Source organism: Mesoplodon bidens (genome assembly GCF_964165515.1).
Source record: "Mesoplodon bidens genome assembly, chromosome: 14".
Taxonomy (NCBI): domain Eukaryota; kingdom Metazoa; phylum Chordata; class Mammalia; order Artiodactyla; family Ziphiidae; genus Mesoplodon; species Mesoplodon bidens.
This window is the reverse complement of record NC_138170.1, coordinates 57,941,546-57,958,124: the sequence shown is the minus strand read 5'-3', so window position 1 is coordinate 57,958,124 and position 16,579 is coordinate 57,941,546. Positions and strand designations below refer to the sequence as shown.

General features: G+C 36.8%; 1 protein-coding gene and 1 pseudogene across 3 annotated transcripts in view; one reads left to right on the top strand and one right to left on the bottom strand.

Annotated features, from left to right (window-relative positions):
• SOS1 (SOS Ras/Rac guanine nucleotide exchange factor 1) overlaps nucleotides 1-16,579 on the bottom strand; it is a 140,833-nt gene that overhangs the window by 110,371 nt on the left and 13,883 nt on the right. The window lies entirely within an intron of this gene.
• On the top strand, nucleotides 4,685-8,527 carry LOC308628023 (ubiquitin-ribosomal protein eS31 fusion protein-like; annotated as a pseudogene). The gene is made up of 2 exons: nucleotides 4,685-4,722; nucleotides 7,780-8,527. The product of its transcript is annotated as a ubiquitin-ribosomal protein eS31 fusion protein-like (transcript).

The window sequence follows — 16,579 nt, the reverse complement described above, 5'->3', positions numbered from 1 at the left end:
TTGTTGAGGATTTTTACGTCTATGTTCATCAGTGATACTGGCCTGTAATTTTCTTTATTTGTGATATCTTTGTCTGGTTTTGGTATCAGGGTGATGGTGGTTTGTAGAAAGAGTTTGGGAGTGTTCCTCCCTCTGCAATTTTTTGGAGGAGCTTGAGAAAGACAGGTGTTAGCTCTTCTCTAAATGTTTAATAATATTTGCCTGTGAAGCCATCTGGTCCTGGACTTCTCTTTGTTGGAAGATTTTTTGTTTTAATTTCCTTATTTATTTTTGGCTGTGCTGGGTCTTCGTTGCTGCGTGCGGGCTTTCTCTAGTTGTGGCAAGCAGGGGCTACTCTTTGTTGTGGTGCATGGGCTTCTCATTGTGGTAGCTTCTCTTGTTGCAGAGCACAGGCTCTAGGAACACAGGCTTCAGTAGTTGTGGCTTGTGGGCTCTAGAGTGCAGGCTCGGTAGTTGTGCTGCACAGGCTTAGTTGCTCCACAGCATGTGGGATCTTCCCATATCAGAGATGGAACCTGTGTCCCCTGCACTGACAGGTGGATTCTTAACCACTGTGCCATGAGGGAAGCCCCTGCTGGAAGATTTTTAATTACAGTTTCAATTTCATTACTTGTGATTGGTCTGTTTATATTTTCTATTTCTTCCTGGTTCAGTCTTGGAAGGTTGTACCTTTTTAAGAATGTGTCCATTTCTTCCAGGTTGTCCATTTTATTAGTATGTACTTGCTTATAGTAGTCTCTTATGATCCTTTGTATTTCTGCAGTGTCAGTTGAAATTTCACCTTTTTCATTTCTAATTTTATTCATTTGAAACCTCTCCCTTTTTTCCTTGATGAGCCTGGCTAAAGGCTTATCAGTTTTGTTTATCTTCTCAGAGAACCAGCTTTTAGTTTTATTGATCTTTGTTACCGTCTTCTTCATTTCTATTTCCTTTATTTCTGCTCTAATCTTCTTTCCTTCTACTAATGTTGGGGTTTTTCTTCTTTTTCTTCTCCTCCTCCTCTTCTTCTTCTTCTTTCACTAGTTGCTTTAGGTGTAAGGTTAGATTGTTTGAGATTTTTCTTGTTTCTTGAGATGAGATTGAATTGCTATAAACTGCCCTCTTAGAGCTGCTTTCGCTGTGTCTCATAGGTGTTGGGTTGTCATGTTTTTGTTGTAGTTTGTTTTTATGTATTTTTTGACTTCCTTTTTTATTTCTTCAGTGACCTCTTGGTTACTTAGTAGTGTATTGTTTAGCCTCCATGTGTTTGTGTTTTTTATAGTTTTGTTTCCTGTAATTGACTTCTAATCTCATAGCACTGTGGTCAGAAAGATGCTTGATATGATTTCAATTTTCTTAAATTTACCAAGGCTTGATTTGTAACCCAAGATGTAATCTATCCTGGAGAATGTCTGGTGTGCAGTTGAGAAGAAAGTGTATTCTGCCACTTTCGGGTGGAATGTTCTATAAGCACCAACTATGTCTATCTGGTCTATTGTGTCATTTAAAGCTTGTGTTTCCTTATTTATTTTCTGTCTGGATGATCTGTCCATTGGTGTAAGTGGGGTGTTAAAAACCCCCACTATTATTGTGCTACTGTCAATTTCCCCATTTAGGTTAACATTCGCCTTATGTATTGAGGTGCTCCTATGTTGGGTGCATAAATATTTACAATTGTTATATATCTTCTTCTTGGATTGATCCCTTGATCATTATGTAGTGTTCTTCCTTGTCTCCTGTAACAGTCTTTATTTTATTTTACTTATTTTATTTTTTAACATCTTTATTGGAGTATAATTGCTTTACAATGGTGTGTTAGTTTCTGCTTTGTAACAAAATGAATCAGTTATACATTTACATATGTTCCCGTATCTCTTCCCTCTTGCGTCTCCCACCCTCCCACCCTCCCTATCCCACCCCTCTAGGTGGTCACAAACCACCGAGCTGATCTCCCTGTGCTATGTGGCTGCTTCCCATTAGCTATCTATTTCACATTTGGTAGTGTATATATGTCCATGCCACTCTCTCATTTTGTCACAGTTTAACAGTCTTTATTTTAAAGTCTATTTTATCTGATAGGAGTATTGCTACTCCAGCTTTCTTCTGATTTCCATTTGCATGAAATATCTTTTTCCATCCCCTCACTTTCAGTCTGTATGTGTTCCTAGGTCTGAAGTGGGTCTCTTGTAGACAGTGTATATAAAGGTCTTGTTTTTGTATCCATTCAGCCAGCCTGTGTCTTTTGGTTGGAACATTTAATCCATTTACATTCAAGGTAATTATTGATATGTATGTTCCTATTACCATTTTCTTAATTGTTTTGGATTTTTGTGGGGGGGGGTCTTTTTCTTCTCTTGTGATTCCCTCCTAGAGAAGTTCTGTTAGCATTTGTTGTAAAGCTGGTTTGGAGGTGCTGAATTCTCTTAGCTTTTGCTTGTCTGTAAAGCTTTTGATTTCTCCATCGAATCTGAGTGAGATCCTTACTGAGTAGACTAATCTTGGTTTTAAGTTTTTCCCTTTCATTATTTTTAATATATCCTGCCACTACCTTCTGGCCTGCAGTATTTCTGCTGAAAAATCAGCTGATAACCTTATGGGGATTCCCTTGTATGTTATTTGTTGCTTTTCACCTTGCTGCTTTAAATATTTTTTCTTTGAATTTAACTTTTGTTAGTTTGATTAATATGTGTCTCAGCATGTTTCTCCTTGGGTTTATCCCATATGGAACTCTGTGCTTCCTGGACTTGGTTGACTATTTCCTTTTCCATGTTAGGGAAGTTTTCGACTATAATCTCTTCAAATATTTTCTCAGACTCTTTCTCTTTCTCTTCTTCTTCTGGGACTCCTATAATTTGAATGTTGGTGTGTTTAATGTTGTCCCAGAGGTCTCTGAGACTGTGCTCATTTCTTTTAATTATTTTTTCTTTATTCTGCTCCTCAGCAGTTATTTCCACCATTCTATCTTCCAGCTCACTTATTTTTCTGCTTCAATTGTTCTACTGAGTTCTTCTAGTGTATTTTTCATTTCAGTTACTGTGCTGTTCATAACTGTTTGTTTGTTCTTCAGTTCTTCTAGGTCCTTGTTAAACATTTCTTGTATTTTCTTGATCCATGCCTCCATTCTATTTCCTAGATTTAAGATCACCTTTACTATCATTACTCTGAATTCTTTTTCAGATAGGTTGCTTATTTTCTCTTCATTTATTTGGTTTTGTAAGTTTTTACCTTGCTCCTTTGTCTGTACCATATTTTTTTGTCATCTCATTTTTCTTGATGGGTGGGGCTGTGCTCCTGTCTTGCTGGTTGTTTGGCCTGAGGCATCCAGCACTGGAGGTGGCAGGCAGTTGGGTGGAGCCAGGTCTTGGTGTCAAGATGAGGACCTCCAGGAGAGCTCACACTGATAAATATTCCCTGGAGTCTGAGGTTCTCTGTTAGTCCAGTGGTTTGGACTTGGCACTCCCACCACAGGACCTCAGGCCTGACAACAGGCGGCTCAGAACTGGTTCCATTGTCCGGCCTCCTGGTTGTACTGAGACACCGTGCTGGACCATTGTTTGTCATCCAGAAAACTGCCGCAGTCTGGCCAGCCTGTGGCTGCTGCCAGAGCCTGTGCACACCAGGTGGCCACACACATGCACAGCAGGCACCCAGAGTATCCACGGCCGCCACTCAGCTCTCTAAACAACACACTTTATATAAATAATCTATGGATCAAAGAGGAATTATCAGGGGAAATTTAAAAATACATATAACAGAACTAAAGAAAAATGAAAATATAGCATATCAAAATTTGTGAGACATAGGTAAAACTGCTGAGAAAGAAATTTAAAAAAAGGAAAAGCCTCAAAAGGAAAAGCCACAAGTCAATAACCTAAGTTCCCACCTCAAGAATCTCAAAAAAAGAAGAGCAAACTAGAAGCAAAGCAAGAGAAAGGAAGGAAATAATAAAGATACAGTAGAAATCAATAAAACTGAAAACAGAAAAACAGAGAAAAATCAGTGAAACAGTTGGTTCTTTTAAGAGATCAAAAACTGACAACCAACCAAAAGGATGCATGCACCCCAATGTTCACTGCAGCACTATTTATAACAGCCAAGACATAGAAGCTACCTAAATGACCACTGATCGAAGAATGGATAAAGAAGATGTGGTACATATATACCATGGAATATTACTCAGCCATAAAAAGGAACAAAATAGTGCCATTTGCAGAGACGTGGATGGACCTGGAAATTGACATACAAAGTGAAGTAAGTCAGAAAGAGAAAAACAAATATCGTATAAAATTGCTTTTATGTGGAATCTAGAAAAATGGTACAGATGAACTTATTTACAGAGCAGAAATAGAGTCACAGATGTACAGAACAAACTTACGGCTACCATGGGGGAAAGGGGGAGGTGGGATGAACTGGGAGATTGGGACTGACATATATACACTACTATGTATAAAATAGATAACTAATGAGAACCTACCGTATATGATCTGTGGTGACCTAAATGGGAAGGAACTCTAAAAATGAGTGCATATATGTATACGTATAACTGATTCAGTTTGCTATACAGCAGAAGCTAACACAACATTGTAAAGCAACTCTACTCCAATAAAAATTTATTTTAAAAAAATCAACAAACATCTAGCAAGACTGACAAAAAAAAAAGTGAAGACACAAATTACCAACATAAGGAATAAATCAGGAATGAAACATGAATATCTCTACACACCCTGCAACTACGAAAGGACAGTAAGGAAACACTATTCAAATATTTGATAAACATAACTTACTGCTATGAATAATCTCTTTTAAAAGTTTGTGACTAGGCAACTGTTTGAAAATGTTAAATGCTTTGTATGATTTAATCTTTTGATTGAACATTTTCTTCAGAGAGCTATAATAGCTAAAAGATTATAATTTTCATCATAAAACCATGAAGAATGTTTCATCCTTATACTGTTCGGGTGTCTAGGGGAGCCTTTCTAATCCTAACAACTCATCACCAACATATAATGATGATTTAGAAGAAATGAACCAATTTCTCACAAAACGAAACAAAACAAAAAACTACCACAACTTACCCAATATGAAGTAAATAATTTGGATAGGGCTTCCCTGGTGGCACAGTGGTTGAGAGTCCACCTGCCAATGCAGGGGACGCGGGTTCGTGCCCTGGTCCAGGAAGATCCCACATGCCATGGAGCGGCTAGGCCCGTGAGCCATAGCCGCTGAGCCTGCGCGTCCGGAGCCTGTGCTCCGCAATGGGAGAGGCCACAACAGTGAGAGGCCCGCATACCACACACACACAAAAAAAATAATAATAATATAATTTGGATAGTCCTATACCTATTAAATAAATAAAATGAATTGGTAATTTCAAAACATCCAAAAACCTCTCCAGGTCCAGATGGTTTCATTGAAAATTATAGCAAACTTTTAAAGAATTAACACCAATTTTCCACAATCTCTTCTAGAAAATAGAATTGAAGGGAATACTTTCAAATTCATTTTATTAAGCTAGTATTACCCTGATTTAAAAAAACCACAAAAAAACAGGTAAACACAGAACAAAAAAGGAAAACTACAGACCAACATCCTTCATAATTACAGATCCTTAACAAAATATTAGCAAATCAAATTTGGCAATATACAAAAAGAATCATACACTATGACCAAGCAGAGTTTATTCCAGGGATGCAGGTCTAGACCAATATTCTAAAACCAACCAATGTAATCCACCACATTAAAAAGCTAAAGAAAAAAACCACAGGGTTTCCCTGGTGGCGCAGTGGTTGAGAGTCCGCCTGCCGATGCAGGGGACACGGGTTCGTGCCCCGGTCTGGGAGGATCCTACATGCCGCGGAGCGGCTGGGCCCGTGAGCCATGGCCGCTGGGCCTGCGCGTCCGGAGCCTGTGCTCCGCAACGGGAGAGGCCACAACAGTGAGAGGCCCGCATACCGCAAAAAAAAAAAAAAAAAAAAAACCACATAATTCATCTCAATTGAGGTAAATAAAAAAAAGAGTATTTGACGAAACTCAGTACCCATTCATGAAGGAAAAAAAACCTCTCAGAGAAAGAGGAATAGGAGGGAACTTCTTCAACTTGATAAAGAGCATCTACAAAAACGTATACTTAAGATACACTTAAGAGTGAAAGACTGAATACTTTCCCCTTATACTGGGGAAAAAGACATAATGTCCACTCTCAACATACTCATTGAACATAGTGCTGAAAGTTCTTGCCAGTGCAATAAAACAAGAAAAGGATATAAAAAACACAAATTTGAAAGGAAAAAATAAAACCATCCCTATTTGTCAGCTACGTGATTGGGTAGAAACTGCAAAGAATCTACAAAATCAAAAAAATAAAAATTTAGAACAAATAAGTGAATTCAGTAAGGTCATAAGATACAAGGTAAACATGTAAAAAAATCAACTCTATTTGCAATGAACACATGGACATACAAAATAAAATAATAAAAATTAAAAAAACCCCACAAACCCAAAATATTAGGTGCAAATCTAACAAAACAAGCACAAGACTTGTATGCTAAAAATGACAAAATATTGATGAAGAAAACCAATCTAAATATAAATGCAGAGACATTCTATGTTCATGGAATGGGAGACTCAACATAGTAAGGATGCCAATTCTCCCACTCCCTCATATTAATAAATGGGTTTAACACAACTCCTACCAATATCCCAAGAAAGATTTTTTGTAGATATTGACAAGATTATTCTAAAATTTATATGAAAAGGATAAGTAACTAGAATTACTAAAATAATTTGGGAAAAGAATAAAGTGAAAGGAACCATCCTACCCCATTTCAAGACCTATTTTACAGTAATAAAAACTGTGTAGCATTGGCAGATAGAGAGAAACACATGGAACAGAAGAGAGAACCTAGAAATAGACCCATAAAAATATGCCCAATTTTTGACAAAAGTACAAAAGCAATTCAATGAAGGAGGGACTGCCTTTCCAACAAATGGTGCTGGAGCAAATGGACATCCATAGGCAAAAAAATGCACTTCAACTTAAGTCTCATACCTTATACAAAAATAACACAAAATGTATCATGGACTTAAATGAAAATGTAATACTATAAAGCTTTTAGGAAAAAATACACGAAAAAAATTTCAGGATCCATGGATATTCAAAGAGTACTTAAGACTTGACACCAACCCATAAAAGAAAATTACTGACAGGGACTTCCCTCGTGGTCTAGTGGGTAAGACTCCACGCTCTCAATGCAGGGGACCCAGGTTTGACCCCTGGTTGGGGAACTAGATCCCACGTGCATGCTGCAACTAAGAGTCCGCATGCCACAACTAAGGAGCCCGCATGCTGCAACTAAAATGATCCCGCATGCTGCAACAAAGATCCCGTGTGCCACAACTAAGACCCAGTGCAGTCAAAATAAATAAATAAATAAATATTTTTTTAAAAGTAAAATACTGATTAATTGGACTTCACCAAAATTTAAAACTTTTGCTCTGAAAAATCCCCTGGAAAGTGGATAAAAAGACAAGGTAAGTAGTGGGACAAAACATTTCCAAGCCACAGACCCAACAAAGGATTACTATCCAAAATATATAATGACCTCTCAAAACTCAACAGTAAAAGAGCAAACAATCTAACTAGAAAATGGGCAAGAGACATGAAGAAACATTTCACTCATATGTGATAGGACATATATACAAGTTTTTGCTACAAGTGTTTATAATACAAAAAGACAGAAAGTGACCTCAATATTTCTCAATAAGGGACTAGTTAGCTTTTGGATCTGTCATCTGCGGCAGAAATGCTGCCAAGGTGCAGATTTTCATGAAGACTTTCCGGGGATGACCATCACTCTTGAAGTTGAACCCTCAGATACACCAGAAAATATAAAGGCCAAGATCCAGGATAAGGAAGGAATTCCTCCTGACCAGCAAAGACTGATCTTTGCTGGCAAGCAACTGGAAGATGGACGTACTTTGACTACAACATTCAAAAGGAGTCCACTCTTCATCTTAATGTTGAGACTTCATGGTGGTGCTAAGAAAAGGAAGAAGTCTTACACCACTCTCAAGAAGAACAAGCATAAGAGAAAGAAGGTTAAGCTGGCTGTCCTGAAATACTATAAGGTGGAGGAGAATGGCAAAATCAGTCACCTTCATCGGGAGCGCCCTTCAGATGAACGTGGTGCTGGAGTTTTTATGGTGAACCACTTTGACACACAGTATTGTGGCAAATGTTGTCTTACCTATTGTTTCAACAAACCAGAAGACAAGTAACTGCACACTAGTTAATAAAAGACATGACCTAATTAAAAAAAAGAGAGAGAGACTAGTTAAATTATAGTACAACTAAATAACAGTATGAAGCCATAGAAAAGAATAAAGGTGATAATCTTAACTGCTATGCTCTCCAAAATATACTGAAAGGGGGGGGAAAAACAAAGGTACTAAAAACGGTGTATCAAACACACACACACACCACACACATATATACACATACACAAGCTTATCATGGAAAAATCTCTACACAAGAAACTTGTAAATTGGTTGCCCCTGCGTAGAATGCAAGAAAAGTGGAGCAGAGGAGATGGAAGATTTTCAATGTATAATCTTTTGTGCTTTGAATTTTGTGATCGTGTTCTGTAAGTTAAAATCACTTTTAAAAGCATTATGGTTTTTAATTTAAAAAATGAAACAGGATACTTTTTATATTTGTCATGTTCAATATTGAAAAGTATATTAACTATATAAAAAATGTAAATATGAAAAACATTTGAAAAAATTACCAAAGACTAAGATGAGTTTATAAATTAATTGTATTTTCAAGAATTTGCTACTATGGATTACTAACTGTTGATGAGTTCAATAGCAAACAGGTAAGTGTAAAAATGTAAAGTAGCAATGCAATTAAGAACACTGTAGTGGGACTTCCCTGGTGGTGCAGTGGTGAAGAATCTACCTGCCCATGCAGGGGACATGGGTTTTAGCCCTAGTCTGGGAAGACCCCACATGCTGCGGAGCAACTAAGCCCGTGTGCCACAACTACTGAGCCCACATGCCACAACTACTGAAGCCTGCACGCCTAGAGCCCATGCTCTGCAACAAGAAAAGCCACTGCAGTGAGAAGCCCACTCACCGCTCCCAGTCGCCACAACTAGAAAAAGCCCACGTGCAGCAACAAAGATCCAATGCAGCCATAAGTAAATAAATAAATAAATAATTTAAAAAAGAACACTGTAGTATACAATATAAAACAAAAATGTTATGTAAATTTGATACTAATTGTTGAAATGCTTATTTTAAGGTAGAAACTTTCTAATGGAAGTTATCTTTTCAAAATTATTTCAAATTTATAAACTGATTGCTATTCCTAGAGATTGTTTGATGGTGAGAACACATTTACCCACAGATATGCTATAAAATGGAGATTAAATCCTCAGAATCTCAGAAAAGTCTACTTAAGGAAATTATAATCTACTTAATGAAATTATATAACATAACCAAAGTTCTAAGATAGAACTTTGAATTCTAGAAACTGAGAGCAGGAAATTCTGTGGTTTTTTAAGGAAGGAAGGAAGGAAGGAATGGAGGGAGGGAGGAGTAAGAGCATATTATTCCCCTTTCCCATATATAAGGTGACCTTAGTCAAAATTTCCAACAATGTAAATGTCATCTTTGATATCAGTGTCTCACCTTCCTCTCTCTATCCCTTTTGTCATGCTGTCCTAAATGCCCAAAGCCTTGCCACCCTCCAAAATACACTGAATGTGCTTAAATAACCCACTGTCTCCCTTTCCACCCACTAAGACTCTCAATCTCTCATGAACAGGTGTGATTTCAGTTACAGATATTGAGAAAGGCACTCTAAATAAACTAATGTAAATAACATGTAGCTTAAATTTTCCTAAAGGTACAGTTGGCCATTCAACTCGGGGTTTAGTCCACATGTAACTTAAGAGCAGGCCTTCCATATCCATGGTTCCACTGCATCTGCAGATTCAACTAACCAACAACAGTGTTGTACTGTAGTATTTACTACTGAAAAATATCCATGTATAAGTGTACCCATACAGTACAAAACTGTGTTGTTCAAGGGTCAACCGTATTTGTGATTTTATAAAAAAGTATATTTGTTAATTTAAATGAAAGTACAATTGATAGAATTTCACAGACTACTACTTTAAAAAACGAAGATGTTTAAGAAATACTGAAGCAGCCTATATCCATTCAGGAGTACTTCTTACCCTAGCCTTAGCTCCTCAAAGTTATGTTATGTATGTGTATATATCTAGAACATAGTTAATTCAACCATTTATCCAATGATTAAAAAGATTTACACATTTGTGCTGCATTATTTTTTTGAAGATACTATATTAGTTCTTTAAATGATATCTATATTTGGAACTGTCTTATCATTCACTATATTATAAATACTTTGATGCAAAATCTTGGTTATCCTTTTACTACCCTATGAAGCCAATCACAAGATTTTGCATACAGAAGCTCCTCAAATATTTCTTGAATTTAATTGGGTTCTCCAGTGGAACAGGGTAACAAGGGTTCTGAAAGTACCTTCTGCTTGTTAAGTCAAGAACTAAGAATTTTAAAAACCAAATACTACGACACAACTAATTCAAACCAAATAGAAATTATTTTCTTGTGAAAAGCAGAAAACTTTATCTTACATAGCACAATGGACAAATCTCAGGATATAGATCTGAATTTTACTCTAATTATTAGTGCTATGTCCCACTGGCAATTCACAAGGTGTTACAAGAGTGCACCAGCACAGAGCCAATCTGTACAGACTGGGAGAGGTTTCTGTTGTTGTTTGGTTGGTTGATTTTTTTAGCTCCTGGAGCTCAAAGAAATCTCTGTCAAAATACTATGGAAACACAGGCTAAGTAACAGAGACTTCAGTGATTATACACATCAAGGAATACTGTGTTTGAAAAAAACAATCACTTATGAAAGTCATTAAACAAACATATTGATAGCCTTCAACAATCAAAAACAAAACCAAATAAAAACAAAAAACAAACAATAAAACAGCAAACCCTGGGGAAAGGGAAGAATCTGACTTCAATAGTTACCATATTATAGTATTCAAATGCCCAGTTTTAAAAAAAGAAAAAAAAATCACATAGCATACAAAAAAACAGGGAAGTATGGCATGTTCAAAGGAACAAAATTAACTGAGAGAAACTGGCTAAGGAAGCCCAGACATCAGACTAACTAGGCAAAAACTTTCAAACAACTGACTTAAATATGTTCAAAATGCTTTTTTAAAAACTAGTAAACAAAACCTAAGGGACCTGTGAGATAACAAGTAGACCAGAACATGCATTATGGGAGTCCCAGAAGGAGGAGAGAGAAAGGGACAGAAATAACATTTGAGGAAATAATGGCTGAAAACACCCCAAATCTGATGAAATACATTAATCTACAAATTCAAAATGTTCCATAACATCTAAGTAGGATAAATTCCAAGAAACACACACCAAGGCACATTATAATCCAACTGTCAAAAACAAAGACAAAACCCTAAAAGCAGCAGGAGAAGCAACTCTTCATGTACAAGGGGTCCTCAATAAGATCAGCAGCTTATTTCTTATCAGAAACCATGGAGGCCCAAATACAGTAGGATGGCATATTTAAGTGTGGAAAGAAAAAAAATGTCAACCAAGAATTCTATATCTGGCAAAAACTGTCCTTCAAAATGAGGTACAAGGGCTTCTCTGGTGGCACAGTTGTTGAGAGTCCACCTGCCAATGCAGGGGACATGGGTTCGTGCCCCCGTCTGGGAGGATCCCACATGCCACGGAGCGGCTGGGCCCGTGAGCCATGGCCGTTGAGCCTGCACGTCTGGAGCCTGTGCTCTGCAGCGGGAGAGGCCACAACAGTGAGAGGCCCATGTACCGCAAAAAAAAAAAAAAAAAATGAGGTACAGGGCTTCCCTGGTAGCGCAGTGGTTGAGAGTCCGCCTGCCGATGGGGGGGATAAGGGTTTGTGCCCCGGTCCGGGAAGATCCCACATGCCGCGGAGTGGGCTGGGCCCGTGAGCCATGGCCGCTGAGCCTGCGGGTATGGAGCCTGTGCTCCGCAACAGGAGAGGCCACGGCAGTGAGAGGCCTGCATACCACAAAAAAAAAAAAAAAAAAAAATGAGGTACAAATTAAGATGTTGCCAGATAAACAAAAGCTGAGGGCATTCACTACCATCAGACCTGCCCTACAAGAAGTGCTAACGATAGTCCTTCAAGCTGAAATGAAAGGACACTGAACAGCAACTCAAAGTCAAATGATGAAATAAAGGTCTCTAGTAAAGGTAAATACACTGGCAAATATAAAAACGAGTATTACTGTACATTTGGTTTCTAACTTTGCTGTATTTCCTATAGGATTTCAAAGACAAATGCATAAAAAATAACTATGAGTCCATGATATTGGATACACATGTATAAAGATGTAATTTGTGATGACAGCAACATAAGGGGGTAAGACTGAGCTGTGTTATTGAAGTTAAGTTCATATCAATGCAAACTAAACTGTTATAAATTTAGGACATTAAATGTAATTCACCACAAAGAAAGTATCTAAAAAATACACACAAGCGATGTCCCTGATGGTCCAGTAGTTAAGACTCCGCCAGGTTCTATCTCTGGTCAGGGAACTAGATCCCACATGCCACAACCAAGAACCCACATGCCTCAACTAAAGATCCTGCATGCCGTAACTACGACTCAGAGCTGCCAAATAAATAAATATTTTTTAAAAATACACGCAAAAGGAAATGAGACGGAAATCAGAATGGTTCACTACAACAAACTAATTAGAAAAAAAAAAAAAGAAGGCGGTATGTAATGGAGGAAATGAGCCACAAAAAAGGTATAAAATTTCACAACAAAAAAGCAAAATGATGGCAGAGGTCCTTCCTTATCAGCCATTACTTTAAATTTAATTGGGTTAAACTTTCCAATCAAAGCCAGAGATTGGCAGGATGGATTAAAAAACATGATCCAACTATATGCTGCCTATAGACACTCACTTTATACACAAAAGTATAAATAGTTTCAAAGTGAAAGGATGGAAAAAGATATTCCATGAAAACAGAAAACAAAAGAGTATTAGTGTGGTTATTCTAATATCAGATGAAATAGGCATTAGATCAAAAACTGTTATAGGAGACAAAGAAGGACATTTTATTTTGAAAAAAGGGTTAATTCATCAAGAAGATAAAACAATTGTAAACATATATGTTAACATATACACGCCACTATATATAAAATAGATAACCAACAAGTACCTACTGTATAGCACCCAGAACTACAGTCAGTATCTTGTAACAACCTATAAGGGAAAAGAATCTGAAAAAGAATACATACACACACACACACACACACAACTGAACCACTGTGCTGTACACCTGAAACTAACATGACATTATAAATCAACTATACTTCAATAAAATTTTTTTAAACAAATAAATAAATATATATGCACAAACAACAGACCCCCAAAAGATATGAAGTAAACATTGACCAAATTGAAGGGAGAAATATTAGTTCAATACACCAATTTCAGTAACAGAACATCTAGATAGAAGGTCAATAAGGAAGTAGAGGACTTGAACACTATAATCCTAACAGACATATACAGAACACTTCACCCAGTAACAGTAGACTACACATTCTTCTCAGGTACATATGGAACATTCTCCAGGGTAAGCCATATGTTAGGCCACAAAACAAAGACTCAATAAATTTAAAAAGATTGAAATCAGACAGAATCTTTTCTGACTAAGAATAAAGATAGAAATCAACAACAGCAGGAAAACTGGAAAACTCACAAATATGTAGAAGTTAAACAACACATTCTTAAACATCCAAAGGTTCAAAGAAGAAATCCTAAGGGAAATTAGAAAATACTTAGGGAAAACACAACATTCCAAAACTTACAGGATATAGCAAAAGCAGCACTTGGATGGATATTTATGACTATAAATGTCTACGTTAAAAAAGAAAAAAGATATCAACAACCTAACTTTACATGTCGGGGTACTAGAAAAGAAATTAAACTCAAAGCTAGGAAATAATAAAAATTAGAGATAAATGAAACAGAGAACAGAAAAACAATAGACAGAATCAATGAAACCAAAAGCTGCTTCTTTGAAAAAAACCAGCAAAATTGACAAACCTTTTACAGACCATCTAAGAAAAAGAAAAGACAAAAATAACTAAAATCAGAAATGAAAGTGGGGACATTATTACCACTGCCCTCACAGAAATAAAACAGACTGTAAGAAAATACTATGAACAATTACACACCGAAAAACTAGATAATATAGAATAAATGAACAAATTCCTAGAAACACACAAATGAACCTAAACTGACTCAAGAAGAAATTTAAAATCTCGACATATAACAAGAAATCAGTAATCAAAACCTGACTCATTAATCAAAACCTTCCAACAGGGCTTCCCTGGTGGCACAGTGGTTAAGAATCTGCCTGCCAATGCAGGGGACACAGGTTCGAGCCCTGGTCTGGGAAGATCCTACATGCTGCGGACCAACTAAGCCCGCGGTTGCAACTAAGTTGCAACTAAGCAACTACGGACCCTGCGCGTCTGGAGCCTGTGCTCCACAACGGGAGAGGCCGTGACAGTGAGAGACCCGCGCACTGCGATGAAGAGTGGCCTCTGCTTGCCGCAACTGGAGAAAGCCCTCGCACAGAAACGAAGACACAACACAGCCAAAAATAAATAAATTAAAAAAAAACAAAAACAAAAACCTTCCAACAAGGAAAGATGCAGGACCAGACAGCAACACAGGTGAATTTTACCCAACATGTGAAGAATTCCAAAAAAAACAGAAGAAGAAGGAACAGTTCCTAACTCATTCTGTGAAGCCAGCATTACCTTAATACCAAAGGCAGATAAAGACATCACGAGAAAATTACAGACCAATATGCTTTATGAGTATAGATGCAAAAATTCTCAACAGAATACTAGCAAATTGAATCCAACAGCATATTAAAACAGCACCTTGACCAACTGGGATCTATCCCAAGAATGCAGAAGCAATTCAACATTAAAAAAAAAATCAATATAATAGACATTAATAGGATAAAGGAAAACACACATGATCACTCAATTAACTCAGAAAAGGCGTTTGACAAAACCCAACATCCTTTCGTGATAAAAACACTCCTAAAACTAGAAATAGATGGGAACTTCCTCAACATGACAAAGGGCATCTATGAAAAACCCACAGCTAAACTGAAAGTTTTCACCCTAAGATCAGGAATAAGACTAGGATGCCCACTTTACCACTGCTATTCAAAACTGTACTAGATGTTCTAGCCAGAGCAATCAAACAAGAAAAAGAAATGAAAGGCATCCAAATGGAAAGGAAGAAGTAAAACTATTTTTATTTGCAGATGACATCATCCTATATGTAGAAAAGTCCCAAAGAATCCATAAGAAAGTTACCAGAGCTAGTAAATTAATTCAGCAAAGTTGCAGAACAAAAATCAACACACAAAAAGCTGTTGTGTTTCTATATACCTACAAGGTACAATCTGAAAAGGAAATTAGGACTGTAATTCCATTTAGCAACTAAAAGAATAATAGCATCTAAAAGAATAAAATATCTAAGAATGGATTTACCCAAAGAGGTGGAAGTATTTTACCCTGAAAACTACAATATATTGCTGAAGAAAATTAAAGAAGACCTAAATAAATGGAGAGACATCCTGTGTTCATGGGTAGGAAGACTTTATATTAAGATGCCAATACTAACCAAAATAATCGACAGATTCAATGCAACTTCTATCAAACTCTAATAGCCTTTTTTGCAGAAATGGAAATGCCAATTCTCAAATTCATATGGAATTGCTGAATAGCCAAAAGAATCATAAAAAAGAAAAACAAAGTTGTAGGACTCACACTTCCTAATTTCAAAACTTACTAATGCTATGCTACAGTAATCAAAACAGTGTGGTACTGCCATAAAGACAGACTCATAGACCAATGGAATAGAATAGAGAGTCCAGAAATAAATCTATACATCTACGGTCAATTGATTTTTGACAATGATGCCAAGTCTATTCAGTGGGGAAAGATCAAGCTCTTCCACAAATGGTGCTGGGACAACCAGATTTCTATATGCAAAAGGATGAATTCATTTCCACATCTGTGGAAATGAATTTTCCACAGATTTCCACATGTATTTGGTGTGAGTTCCACCTAACTCACACCGAATACAAAATTTAACCCCAAAAGGATCAATGACCTAAATGTAAGAGCTAAAACATAAATTTCTTAGAAGAAAACTTAGGGGTAAATCTTCATGATCTTGGATTTTGCAATGGTTTCTCAGATATGACACCAAAAGCACAAACAATGAAAGAAAAAAATAGATAAACTGAATTTCATCAAAATTTAAAACTTTTGTGCAAAGGACATTATCAAGAAACTGAAAAGACAGCTTTTTGGTTGTGTTTTAATGGGAGAAAATATTTAAAAATCATATAGCCGATAAGGGTCTAATATCAAGAATATACAATGATGTCCTAACATTTAACAACAAAAACACAAACAA